General features: G+C 36.7%; 1 long non-coding RNA gene across 1 annotated transcript; it reads left to right on the forward strand.

Moving 5' to 3' along the window:
- The first annotated feature begins 72 nt into the window (after nucleotides 1–72).
- Nucleotides 73–1,212, forward strand: LOC132155588 (uncharacterized). Its single transcript, XR_009437292.1, has 2 exons — nucleotides 73–874; nucleotides 932–1,212. It is a non-coding gene; the product is annotated as an uncharacterized LOC132155588 (long non-coding RNA).
- Nucleotides 1,213–13,601: the final 12,389 nt, after the last annotated feature.

A 13,601-nucleotide genomic window follows, 5' to 3' on the forward strand; every position in this document is an offset into this window, starting at 1 on the left:
ATCACTTTCAACTCTGATATTTTATATATATATATATATATATATATATATATATATATATATAACTAACATCATGACATTTGCACAGAGTGAACTGTAGATTCAGAAACATATTAGGGAAAGACAGAGGAACGACTGTTAAGTACAAAAGCAAAGGAATAGAGAGAAAGTGGGTGGAATAATGCACTAACATATGGGAGATGCCGCCACTGACATCATAATGTGACCTTCTGACTGACAGCCTATAGGACTGACACAAGCAGTGCGTCTTGGCCTTTCCTTTCCTCTTCTTGTTGTTTTTAATTAAGGCTAATGTATTTATTTGACTTTTTCCACCTCATTTCCATTTAAAACCATAAACTTCCTCAAACGTGATGCCAGCCCAGCAAGCATTAACTGTTGGTTTGCGATGCGTTAACTGTAGGTTCGTAAAGGCGTTATCTACCTCAAGGTAACAGCAGAAGGCTCTGTCTCCCAACTGTAGTGCTTTAAAGAAACACTTGCCCTTTCAACGATGTAGTGCACAGCGATCTCTATTTTTCATTTTGCATTTACCATAGTGAAGTGTTGAGATCATTATTTATTTTTAGCAGATGTGAGATATTTATTTTAAGAAACGTAATTTTTCAATGTGAGGCATTGGACTTCCATTCTGGTCTGTTTTGGCGCTCTGTGTTTAGCTGTGGATGATCGCTTATCCGTTTTGAGTTGTATAGAAATTCATGATGTTTTCCCAAATTCAACTATTTGTTTTCAAAAAGAAATTTTCATTCTTTTTTTATCTTATTTCTTTTTTTATTAACCTTATAGGTGCTTTGTATGAGTGGAATGCTGCTTTATGCTATTTTATGCGCCTAAAAGTCTTATTTTTTCTGTCCTATATGTGTGTGTGTGTGTGTGTGTCTGTGTACACACACACACACACACATAGTTAAAAAAATGTGCATGGAAGAAAACCAGTAGATGGTACATTTAAAATGAAGTTAATGGTGAAGTATATTGTAAGTCATTAATTTTATTTTAATTGTTTTTATGAAAGTTAATTTTTTTTTTCCAAGCGAGCATGATTGAATTAGTTTCAGGTATAGCATGTAGAACACTTAATTATTTTTTTATTTTTTGTTGGTGTTAATTTTGCCTTTAAATGCTGGTTTCATTCTGTTATCATTGGTTCCTCTGTAAATAACATCAATAAAATGGCCAGCAAGTGAATCACTGTGACCTGTCTTTCTTTTTTTTTTTTCTTTTTAATGGGACAATACATATAGGCAAAATTATGTAAATGTCTTGAAGTTGAGAAAATGGGGTTTCCCTCTGTTAGTTCACACCCGTAGAGCTAGCCATTGATCTTAAAGATCAATCTCTCAAACTTTTATCATATGCATAAGGACATGGAGGAAACAATTCTAGCTCAAAAATATTGTTCAAATGCAAACTATTGTGGACCTGGGGTTGCATTACAGAAACCTCCTCTCTTAGGTCTTCGTTTTCGAAGAAAATGCTTTGAAGCTGACCTTAAACATTTTGAAGTCTGATCATTTGTTTAGAGTGGACAAGGACTAATTAAACTGTATGAGTGAAGACAAATTTGAAGGTGATTTAAAGAACTTCATCCTATCTTCCTCCAACCAAACAGATTTCTTATAATTAGATGAGATTGCAAACATATATTTTACAGAAAATATCACCGGATAACATTTACTGTTCCATAAATAAAGAGGCCTGATGCAAATGATATTGACTCATTTGTCTGATTTCAGAGTTGCTCTTAAAAGTGTGTGTTGACCACCAGAGCTGGGTAGATCACTTGTATTAATTGTAATCAGTTAATGATTATGCATTACATGACAAAATTTGTATTCAGTAATATAATCCCTTAGATTACAAATCTTTTGGTAATCTATTCTTTAACCATTATTTAATGTCACATATACTAAAATAAGACAACCTTGTACTATTTTGACAGATACAAAGAAGAAAAATATTGATTTTTTTTTTTTTTTATCGCCAACAAGAGCCTCAACAACTTAAGTAATGTATGGACCGTTAATACTTCAAAATCCTAATACTAATATACCTTGCTGTTAGTGTTTGTTGACCGTAACGATGAAAAAAAAACAAGATTTTAAAACACTTACTTAAAATTAAGTTATTTTAAAAAAACAGCAACATTACCAAAAACAATATTGGAAAAACATGAAATTCAAAGTAATTCACATATTAGGAATTCCTATTACATATATGGCAATCCACTAAAACCACCCACAACACCTTGGAATCAAGGTAGAATCCCTTTAGAATCAGGCCTTATGCACTCGTGGTGCATGAAATGTTCACAGTAATACCATCTGAGAATGAGACAAGCTAATAAGCTTTCTAATATCAAATAAAATCAATATGCAGAAATAAAATCTGAGCTGCTTGTAAGATATAAATGGAGACTATACCCACCGGACCCCAGAGCTAAAGAGCAGCCTGTGTGTGTGTTTCAGGGTAATAGGACTTCTAGCATCCTTTTGCCCAGTTCCTTAGGAACATCAGCCACAACATTCGTGTGGTTACCATGTCCACATAGCCTGGAGGGAGTGAAGTTCCTCTAGAGTCTAGACACACATTAATCAGCTGGTTTCTTCAACCTGGATCCTTTAGAGATTTTGACCTGAATTCCGGTCCGTGGAGAGACAGGTTTCCATTCCCTCAGAACATACTACTCTGAGCCCAGGCGTATAAGGCAAAGGGTTTACATCTCTTAAAGATGGTATGAGTTGCATTAACATTTTGGTGCCACTTTAAAATAAAATGTGTAGGATCTTGAGAATGTCTTCAGCAGTATTTCTCAAACCTGGACCCACATGATAGGTCTGAGGAGCCCTGCTCTTGAAAGGCTACCATTCTGTAGAGTTTAGCTCCAATCCTAATCAAACACACTTGAACTAGTCAAAGTGTTCAGATCATTTGAAAAGATCAGGTAGGAGAGTTGGAGCAGCTTTGAAACTTAAGTCTGCATGAAGGTGGCTCTCCAAGAGAATCAAGTCATCACATTGCAAGATTAAAGAAGTAATATTAAGAAATCTAATTATACAAAGATTTAGGGGATTAAAGTCAAAATACATCAAGAATAAAGTTGCCTCAAAGGCAGCATTCGTCTAAAATGCTTAACATGTCAGTGATAACGAAAGAGAAAAATTTTCCTTATCAATACTAGACACTGTCTACAATCAAGTATAAATGCATATAAATGCAACATGCAGCAATTTATTTTCTCTCAAGTAACATATATAATGTATATTGTTTATAGCTTTACTCTGAAAACCTTCAGTTAATTCTTGCAGAAGGCAGTTTTTTAATATGGCACCAGTCCAAGTCAAGACCTAGACCAGAAGAAGGTTGGGTCAGTCTCATCCATGACAAACATGATCTCGAACTCAGACTTGAGTCCAAGACTCAGTATCTTAGTCTTAGTATTAACTCACACTTAACACTACTTTTTTCTGTCTTGACTCAGACAGTATGGCGTAAAACAATGCAGTAGAAAGTGGTGCTTGGCTGTGCATTTGCCTACATGATTTGAGTTGATATGTAGCTCCTAATGGATTCCGATTGGTTCTTAGTATGAAGCAAAAATGATCTGGGTGGTTGCTAGGTGACAAGTGGCAAAAAAAACCTCTGGTCGCTTAAAAGAGCAATTCATGTGCATTCTCATTCATATGTATTACACATACTATGTTGGACAAGTTACATACAAAAGTTTAATATTTATGGTTAAGGGTTTGATTAGATCATTAACTTCAGTTAAAGCAGTAATAATAGTGATGATCAAGACTCTCTATTCATTAGTGTTTCCACTGCTTTACTACAGTCATCAACAACAACAGGTTCTGAATAGTGACTGAAGCGTCACTTGCTTCTATTTCCCATGACTGAATGAGATCCATTACAGCTACATTACATAACATATCTCTGCTCCTCTGGACTGTGACCTCCAGTGAACTGAGCCCATGTGAGTGTATGCTTCGTTTTTTACTGAGCGTGTCATATCCAAACCAGGTTTGTGTCATTCACACACAAGCAGAGTGACCCTCACTGACGATCACAGTCAAACTGTCAGATGGCGTTAGGATCAAAATGATGGCTGTCGAGTCGAGGGAACAAAAGGATAAGCTGCTTTTGAAGGCAGTCAGCTGACAACAGCTAAATGGAGCACTTGTTTAACTCAAGGTCACAGACGGTCGTTTTCACAGTTGGCCAGTTACAAGTGTGTGAGAGAGGAAGCCATTACACACACCAAAGTACTCACAAAACACAGGAAACACAAGAACTTCTAGCAGATTAGCATGGCCCTAAAGTAGCATCTGGAGAGTGTCACTGTGGTTTACAGGTGTCATATAATTTTTTTTGATTCTCAGCTGGCTTTGATAAAGATTCACTATCCTAAAATGTGCTATTAATAAACCCGCTTTTTCAAAGTGCGTGAACACTTGTTGGTTCACTGTGTACAGAGGAGATGTTTTGATTTATGCTGCTAGATAACAAAGTGTTCCTAGTTTTTATTTCCTGGCTCAAGTTTTTGGTAAAGTGTGTTGGTTTCTAGTCTGATTTGATCACCTGATTACAAAAACCAGTGATGATCCTGTCAGTAAATGATGTCATAAATGAGGATCCATGCTGAATGACATCTGACCCAGATAACATCTGATATTTTATACTGCTTTTGAACATTCTGTCTTTTGGGTTCTTGAATTTTATTGGCTGAGCGGCATTCCAAGAGTGCTAACAGTCCAATCTTACTGGGACTTTTCACTGTTTGTATCACCCCACTTGTCTGCGTTTGAACATTTTGACAAACTGCAGCTGTGTCTGATTCCAGAGGTTGCATTTGTCAGCCAAATACATCATTGAGGATGTCTCATTTCAGAAAAATAACTATTATAAACTTAACTTCTCATGATGCATAAATTATTGTAATTTCTTTCTTTGTGATGTAGTTTACTTTTATGAAATGAGGCCGTCTTAAAGGGACAGTTCACCCAAAAATGAATTGAATTTATCTGCTTACCCCCAGGGCATCCAAGATGTAGGTGATTTTTGTTTTTTCAGTAGAACACAAACAAAGATTTTTAAGTCAAACCGTTGCAGTCTGTCAGTCATATAATGGAAGTGGATGGGAATCACGAATTTGAGAGTCAAAAAAACATACACAAATAAAACCAAATTAAACACTGCGGCTCATGATGATACAATGATGTGTAAAGACACAAAACGATCAGTCTGTGCTAAAACTGAACAGTATTTATATAGTTTTCTACCTCTATTTTCACAGAACTGTCTGAACTGTCGCTGGCACATGAAGTGTCTTCTTCTTCTTGCTTTATGGCGGATTGCAGACGTATAAGTGCATTACAGCCACCTATCTCTCAAATGGACCATTGACACTCTATATACAATCTCAATAAGGAGTGTCATTGGTCCAATGGCCAAATCCCTGATCACAGAAGATCATTGTTATATGAAAGTACTTCACACCAAAGCAAAGACTAATAATGTAAGATGTGTATGAACACAGCCCTTATCTATACTTGTCTTTATGTTCATTTAATGGACAGGATGAACAAGCTTTCTCCCTCCATGGCTCTTTTCTATTGAGTTTTAAAAATATCTATATTTTAAAGTAACATTAACTCTGAATTTAGTGTGGCCCTGTTGCTCTAAACAGACAGATTTTCCAGTAAACTCTATAAACTCTTGGATCGGACTCAGTTTCCATCCACTCCTAGGACATAATGAGGAAAGACTTTACGGTTGGCTATGAAACAGCCTCTGAGTAACCTCATGGGGTTGACAGGGCTTGTTAAACAGGTAATTCAGCATTTGAAGCACTTGTTAGCTCCAGATCATTCCCAAGAATCATTCTCAGGAATCAAAGAACATCCAGACCCACCAAAGCCTTACACATTCAGAGACTCTCCCTCCCACACCTCACATTCGTCTGTCACTCTTGCACTATGAGGAACACTGAATGTGAATATAACAAAATATAACAATCAAGTGCCTGTTGGGAACTCCTGAAGAGAACCATCTGACGCACACATGGAGATTTGCCTAAAAGCACAGTAGTGACCTACTTACAATGTGGGACAGTAGTTTTTGGATCTAAGGATTGCACTGTTTATCCAGGACTCAAAAGTAATTGGTTGTGGAATCATGCTGTGAATCCTTTCATCAAGGGTGACTGGGCGGCTTGTTAAAATGCATGAACGGATGGAGCACCATATAAGAAATGCTCAGAGAAAGTTTTAGAAGAATTCTAATCACAAGATGTGGCATAGTTGGTAAATCTAGGCTTGTAACTTGTTGAAGGCTTGAAAATTTAGATGGTCTATAAATGAAGATTGTATGTGTATTAAGTGTAGGCTGCTCTATTATACTTATAGTCGTCTGCTAAATGACTACTTACTAAGGGCCAAATAAACACAGGCTCAAAATATAATTTGATTAAAATATAATTTATACAAATAATTATTAACCGAGAAGACACTATAAATGTAAATATATAGTATTATACGAATATGATTCAATACATTTATGCTGCTTAATATTTCTGTGGAAACCATCAAACTTGTTTTTTAAACACACAGTAGCACACGGCAAGTAAATAATCCAAACCTCAAAGCCAAACATAATCTTGAAGACCTGTAAAGATAACAAAGGTTGAAAGATTCAGAGAAGCAGTACTGTAGGTGCTAGCAACACTTCACAAGGAGCATGAGATTAGTGAGACAATAAATACACAGTCAACAGAAACCAGGTGAAAATATGGAGTTTCTCCATAGAATTCTAGTGATGGTGTCCTCTGCTGGTGAGGCAGTATAACTGCAGATATTATAGAGGCAGTTGACATCAACTGATGAGAATAGCAGCAGACAAGAATAATCCACTACTGTACACACATCACCTTGACATAGCATGAGAATATTTAATATGCACTCAGTACCTCAAATGCCTAAACATAAGTATATCTACTTAAATGCATGAGATTATGTTCATAATGCAATACAAGCATGCAGAACTGCCTAATATTTACAAATAATTGTCACACTGTGTGTTTTGTGTGTGTGTGTGTGTGAGTGACCTCCAGTTATAATCTCAAAAACAAAACTGGTTGTTTTCTTTAAAGTTATTTTGGGGCTTTTGACTTTCATTGAGATACAGTTGAGGAGAGACAGGAAGTGAGATGGATCAGGAAAGAACAATGAACTCACTGCACTGCACCCAAATGCAAAGCACTTCATTTGACCTTTCATTATTAGTGTGAGTACACAACAAGTGAATACTATAGTAATTACAGTAAATTATCCATAATTACATACAACCAACCCAAACCTTCTGAATAATAATTTTATTACTATTATACCCAGAATTTAAATGTATAATTACACTATAACAATAACACCTTAAAATAAAGTGTAACTACAGATTCTTAATCTTGATGGTTGGTTATTTTAAGGTGTCCTTGTTACAGCACCCTTATACAGTTGAGTACTGAGTATAGGGGTAGAGTTAGGATTAGGGTTTGTTTGGTATTACCGTACTAAGTAGAAGTAACAAGGGCACAGTAAAGTGTTACCCCTTTTTGACTCAGCTTGACAAAAGTAAAAACTAACTTGAATTATTGTCTTACAACATACATAATGATTTCATGGGACACAATGCAGCATCACTGGTTGAAACATTTATTGTGTAAAAATGTTTACCGCCTCACTATTTTTAAGTAAGGCGTATTTAGTGTATATAGTATACTTAGTAACTAGAAAGCCAGTATTTCATCCAAAGCACACTGCTCTGCTTGTATCCTGCACATGTCAGTAAATTAATTTGTTTATTCCATTCATACAGTTTGCATTGTGTGTGTGTGTGTGTGTGTGTGTGTATATATATATATATATATATATATATATATATATATATATATATACATACATATACATACATACATATACATATACACACATATATATATATATATATATATATATATATATATATATATATATATATATATATATATATATATATATATATATATATATATATATATATAAATCATCTGTCAAATACTTCATCATGATAAATGTGTGCTCAATTTTAATCAGAGGAAAGCTTCTCCAGTGCTGATCTATGTCTGGATATTAATATCAGTATGAGCTGGCAGATAGAAATGTGTCATGCTCTCAGTCATTCACTATCAGTTACTGGCACATGTAAATCATCGCACTTTCCTAAACATGTAAGGGCAGGAGCTATGTTTAGTGCATCAGCATTCTCAAATGCATGGGAACAGCACTTCAACAGAGTCAAACATGTCTAAAACAGAAGCTCTTAGATTAGACACAGGCTGAGACAGAGATGTCACACAAATCATACACAAACACACACACACACACACACACACACACACACACACACACACACACACAGCTCCTGTACGTGCAAAATACTGTGTGTACTGTATGTGTCTAAATACATGGTTTGTGCCATATACCACATTCACACACTGAGTTCACTAGTCTGGGGTTTTCCTAGAAAAAGAGTATTATTTCACTGTGTACAAAGACAAGTGAAAGCAGAGTTTTACATCTGTGTAGTAGCCTTGTTATAATTAAAGGTTTTGTGCCCTCTAGTGAGAAACCCAGAGCATGACAGATGCTTCCCTTAGCCAATAGGAACTGCTTGGCCTGAAGATGTCAGCAAAACATAATGAATTCTGGGATGTAACCGACATTGCAAGAAGTCCTCACTCCTCAGTTTATTGCATCTAATGCAGGGATTCCCCAATCCTGTTCCTGGAGATCTACCTTCTTTCAAAGTTGTCATCAGGACAGTGAATGGGTGCCAGAAGCTTGTGTGAACACGTGTGTGAACTTGAGGGGAACAAACCCAATCTCATGAGAAAAAGTAGGTGGTTTACAATGTGGCATATATATATATACTATCATAAATCAATGGAAAGCACACCATTTTAGAGAAAAAAGGTGTAGCCCTAACAGATCCATCATGAAAACATTATTGAGGATACAAATTTATATGAATTAGCCACCTGTTTGTAAAATGTTAAACAGTTATTAATTATATTGACACTGTGTTTAGGGAAAATGACCAAAATCCAATTAAAATTAATTAATGTTTATTTGTATAGTGCTTTTCACAATACGAAACATTGTAAAGCAGCTTCACAGAAAATTAAAGTTTATATTTAGGAGAAACTTATCAGTGGTGTCTATGATCCATTTGGCAGATATGTAAAAAAAAAAAAAAGTTAGTTCCAGTTATTTAATGACATATATATTCAAACAAACTGTGCACACTATTAACAGCAATGATTATATGTTGCGATAAAACTTTTTGAAAAATCTGTTAGTTTTGTATGTTCATCTGAGTTCTTCTGAGGGGGTGGCATCTTCTCTTCTCAGGCGTTCGGTCATCTCAGATCTTTGTAAGGGCTGAATCCAGATTGAAGCATGTGCAATTCCTAGTTACCCTGCGATGCATGTGGCAGAAACAGAGATGCAAACAGAGAAAAAAAATGTGTAGCTGCTGTTCAAACCAAGCAAAGAATGATAATATGCATTTAATAGGATATAACTGAAGTACAAGATTATGAGATACACTATGTGAATGCTTGGGTAAAGAGACGTGTCTTTGATCTAAACAGAGAGAGTGTGTCTGAACCCGAAGGCTATACCAGAGTTTGGGAGCCAAATTTAAAAAAAGCTCTACCTCCTTTAGTGGACTTTGCTACCAAAAGTCCAGAGTTTTGCGACCTTACGGGTGCATGATCGCAGCATGATAGATGACTAGTTTGGTACACAAGAGCTAAACCATTTAGGGCATAATATCCCAGCCAGCAATGACATGTGGGGCACAGATGAGGGCTTCATGGGCGGCAAATGTGGGCCCCATTATGGGCTTGCACCCAGGATCCATATTGGGGCAAGCCGTGGAAACCCATATGTACTAAAAGTTGGACCTGTAAGGGTACTGCATGGGTCTTAATTGGGCAATTCATGTCAGACCCATTTGGGCAGGTGGGGCCCAAATGGGTCTGACATGAATTGCCCAATTAAGTGGGTTTGCACCCAGGATCCAGCCGTGGATGCCCAGATGGGCTTTAAAAGGGATCTATAAGGGTGTTATGTGGGATCTTAACTGGGCAATTCATGACCGACCCATTTCGGCCCCACCTGCTTTAAGGGCGTTTAAAATGGGCTTGCACACGGGATCCACACGGGGGCCAGCCGTGGATGCCAAGATGGGTTTTAAGTGGGACCTGTAAGGGTCTTATGTGGGTCTTAACTGGGTAATTCATGTCAGACCCATTTGGGCCCTACCTGCCTAAAGGGGTTTAAAGTGGGATTGCACCAGGATTCAACCGTGAATGCCCCTATGGGCTTAAAGTGGGCTCTGTAAGGATCTTTAAACCGATACCGATATTTACCGATATTGAATTTTAAAGCCAATATCGGCCGATAATTTCGAGCATCCCTGGTTGTCTAAATATGTGTTTCTGCCCCAAGGGACAGGTGTCTGGGACTGGACTATTATTTGAAGTGTTACGGTAGGCCTGCAACCTTTCTGAGAGTCCACTAATCAGCATAATTCAACACAGTGTAAACGTTGACCTATTTTGATGTTTTTTTACATTTTTGGGAAGTTACATTTTTCATTTTCTGCACGACTAACAAAAAATGACTGATGGATTGTTTTGGCAAAAGATCTACATGTATGCAATGTTTGTTCTTTGGTGACTAGCGTGACTTGAAATGTATTGAGTAACAATTACTCAATCTCAACATGCTTGATTAGCCTACATGTAGAGTTACTAAAAATTGTACAGTAAGTAATTACATAACTCAATAGGCCTACATAGTTACTTTACACCTCTGCCATGCAGGACCCATGTGTTCCCAGTTCAAATCCAACTTAGCACATAAATATGCCATGTAGGACCCATATATGCGTTCCCAGATCAAACCCATCCAGCCATCCCCACTCAGCCCATAAATATGCCATGCAGGACCCATATATGTGTTCCCAGTTCAAACCCATGGCCACTTGGCCCATAAATATGCCATGCAGGACCCATATATATGTTACCAGTTCAAACCCATGCCCAGTTGGCCTATGCCTGTCCATTATGGGGCCCATGTAATCATCTCATATGGGCTTCCTATATGGGACTCATACTTCCTACATTGGACCCGCTGATTTCACCCAGTCAAGGCCCATGCCCACACAGTAACCATGGAACCCGTACTTAACCCATCTGGGCCCCACATGTCATTGCTGGCTGGGATGTAGCCTAATAATGTAAAGATAGTAAAATGGGGGTAATATGATCATATTTTCTTGACCTAGTAAGGACTCTTGCATTACAATAGTCCAGTTTAACCATGAATGCATGAACTAGCTTTTCTGCGTCAGGAACAGATAACATGTTCAGTAGCTTGGCACTGTTTCTAAGATGTAAGAATGCTGTTTTTGTAACACATTTGATTGAAATGTGATTTCAAGACATATTGTTGTCTAATATAACATAGAATAAATCTCTGTTTTGAAAATTTGAATTGACACTTAAGACTGGTTTTGTGGTCCAGGGTCACATATTGAGAAGCGGTACTGCTACAGGTAACAGCTTTTTATTTCAACAACTTTTTCAACACTTTACATTAGTGGGTACAGGATCTAATAAACATGTTGTTGGTAGATGCAGTGAAGTTTATTTAGCCCTTCCTGTCCTATAGTTGTAAAGCACTGCAATCTTTCTTTGGGTGCCAATGAATGAAGCTGGATTACAAGATGCTGTAGATTCTTCATTTGTTATTTTATTTCTAATGCTATTTTATCAGTGAAGAAATTCATAAAGTCATTACTAGTAAACTGGTACAAAAACAAGGTAGTGGTCAGTAACATCACTTTGAGGTACAATATCTATATCAGTAAGATATATCAGTAACCAATAGGTTCGAGTGGAAATATGCAAATTCTTTTAGGAAATCTGCACACGGCCCTGGCTGTACACACGGTAGCCAGAGCAAGAGATTTTTTCTGAGTAACATTGAGAATTTCTCTGTCTATTGTTGCAACATTGTTGCACAACCAATCTATCGCAGCTCATGCTTATAACAGCAGCTTGGTGGAGAAGACTCATTTAGAACAAAATAGTCTTTTGGTTTGAGCCAGGTTTCAGTCAGGCATCAAAACCATTGTCTGTGATCATTTCCTGCACAATAACTGCTTTGGGTGCGAATGATTTAATGTTTAGGAGCCCAAAGCTTTAAAAATATTTTTTGTTCATTTATTTTGCATTCTTCTGGTTTAATCACGATCAGATTTTTTTCTAGATCCTGCATTACATTTATATTTTGACCTCACTATTCAGGGTCTTTATAGATTGGACAACACGAGTACTTCTATCATTTAAGTGGGTAGAACAAAGCCATCAAAGCTGTCGTTTGTGTGTTTTTGATGCCCTTATGGTGTTGTGTGTAAAACTGTTTTCTTTGTTTGTGTTTAGTATTAATGGTATTCCATATCATGAAATAAAATCTATGGACACCAGTACTTTGGGAGCATGGACTGTTTAATGACCAGTGAGTAGATACAATAGCAGTTTTTTTTTGAGAATTGGAGCGTAGAATCCTGGAGATGTTGTCCAACAGGAGTTCAGAATTTGGGCGCAGAAAAAATGTAATCTCAAATACCTCTGAAACGTGACATTAGTTTTCCGATGACACTTGATAGTGTGATTGTATATTTTCGTAAGTATCCAAATATTTTATGGGATGACAAGACAATAACTTTTTTTTGCAGCTGTTCTCATTTTGTGGAAAGCAACACATGGTAAAATTGTTTTAATGATTTAGAAATTGTCTACAATTGATGTTAAATAATTCATACATATGCATGCATCACAAATACCACAATGATGTTCTTGAAGAAATATAAGAATGAATAGAACAGGAACAGAGAGAAAGAGGGGAACAAAGGTAGCACAGTGAAACAGAGCATGCTGAAGCATGGTTGGCCTACATACCATCTGTATTGTGAGGAAAAGACAGATCAGATCTCGCTGTCTGAAGCATCCATCAGTCATATAGAAGTTCCTCCTATGATTTTCATCTCCTCCTACTTGCTCATCTCTTAACATCAATTAGCCATCATGGAAATATCCCTTGGATAGGAAAACACGCCCCATTTAAACACGACATAAACTGATTCTGGATTCTAGCAGCACTACACACCCATGGCCAAACTCAAAATAAATAAATGATTGAAGGTCATAACATGTATGATTTGTATAGATGTGGACATTTATGCTGGTTTTGAACATCTGTTTAACTGCATGTAAAATTTAAAATAGTCACTTCATAACGTCAATATATATTCCATTGTTTTAATGTGCAGTGACAGTCTTCTTTCCTTTAGAAATCTTACATTTAAAAGGAATAATTCATGCACAAATTAAAATTCAACATGTCATCATACTTTTTGGGCAAATTTAGCCTCACACGAAGCATATATTTGATTTTAAAAGACAGGAAAAT

Source organism: Carassius carassius, chromosome 13 (assembly GCF_963082965.1).
Source record: "Carassius carassius chromosome 13, fCarCar2.1, whole genome shotgun sequence".
Lineage (NCBI taxonomy): Eukaryota > Metazoa > Chordata > Actinopteri > Cypriniformes > Cyprinidae > Carassius > Carassius carassius.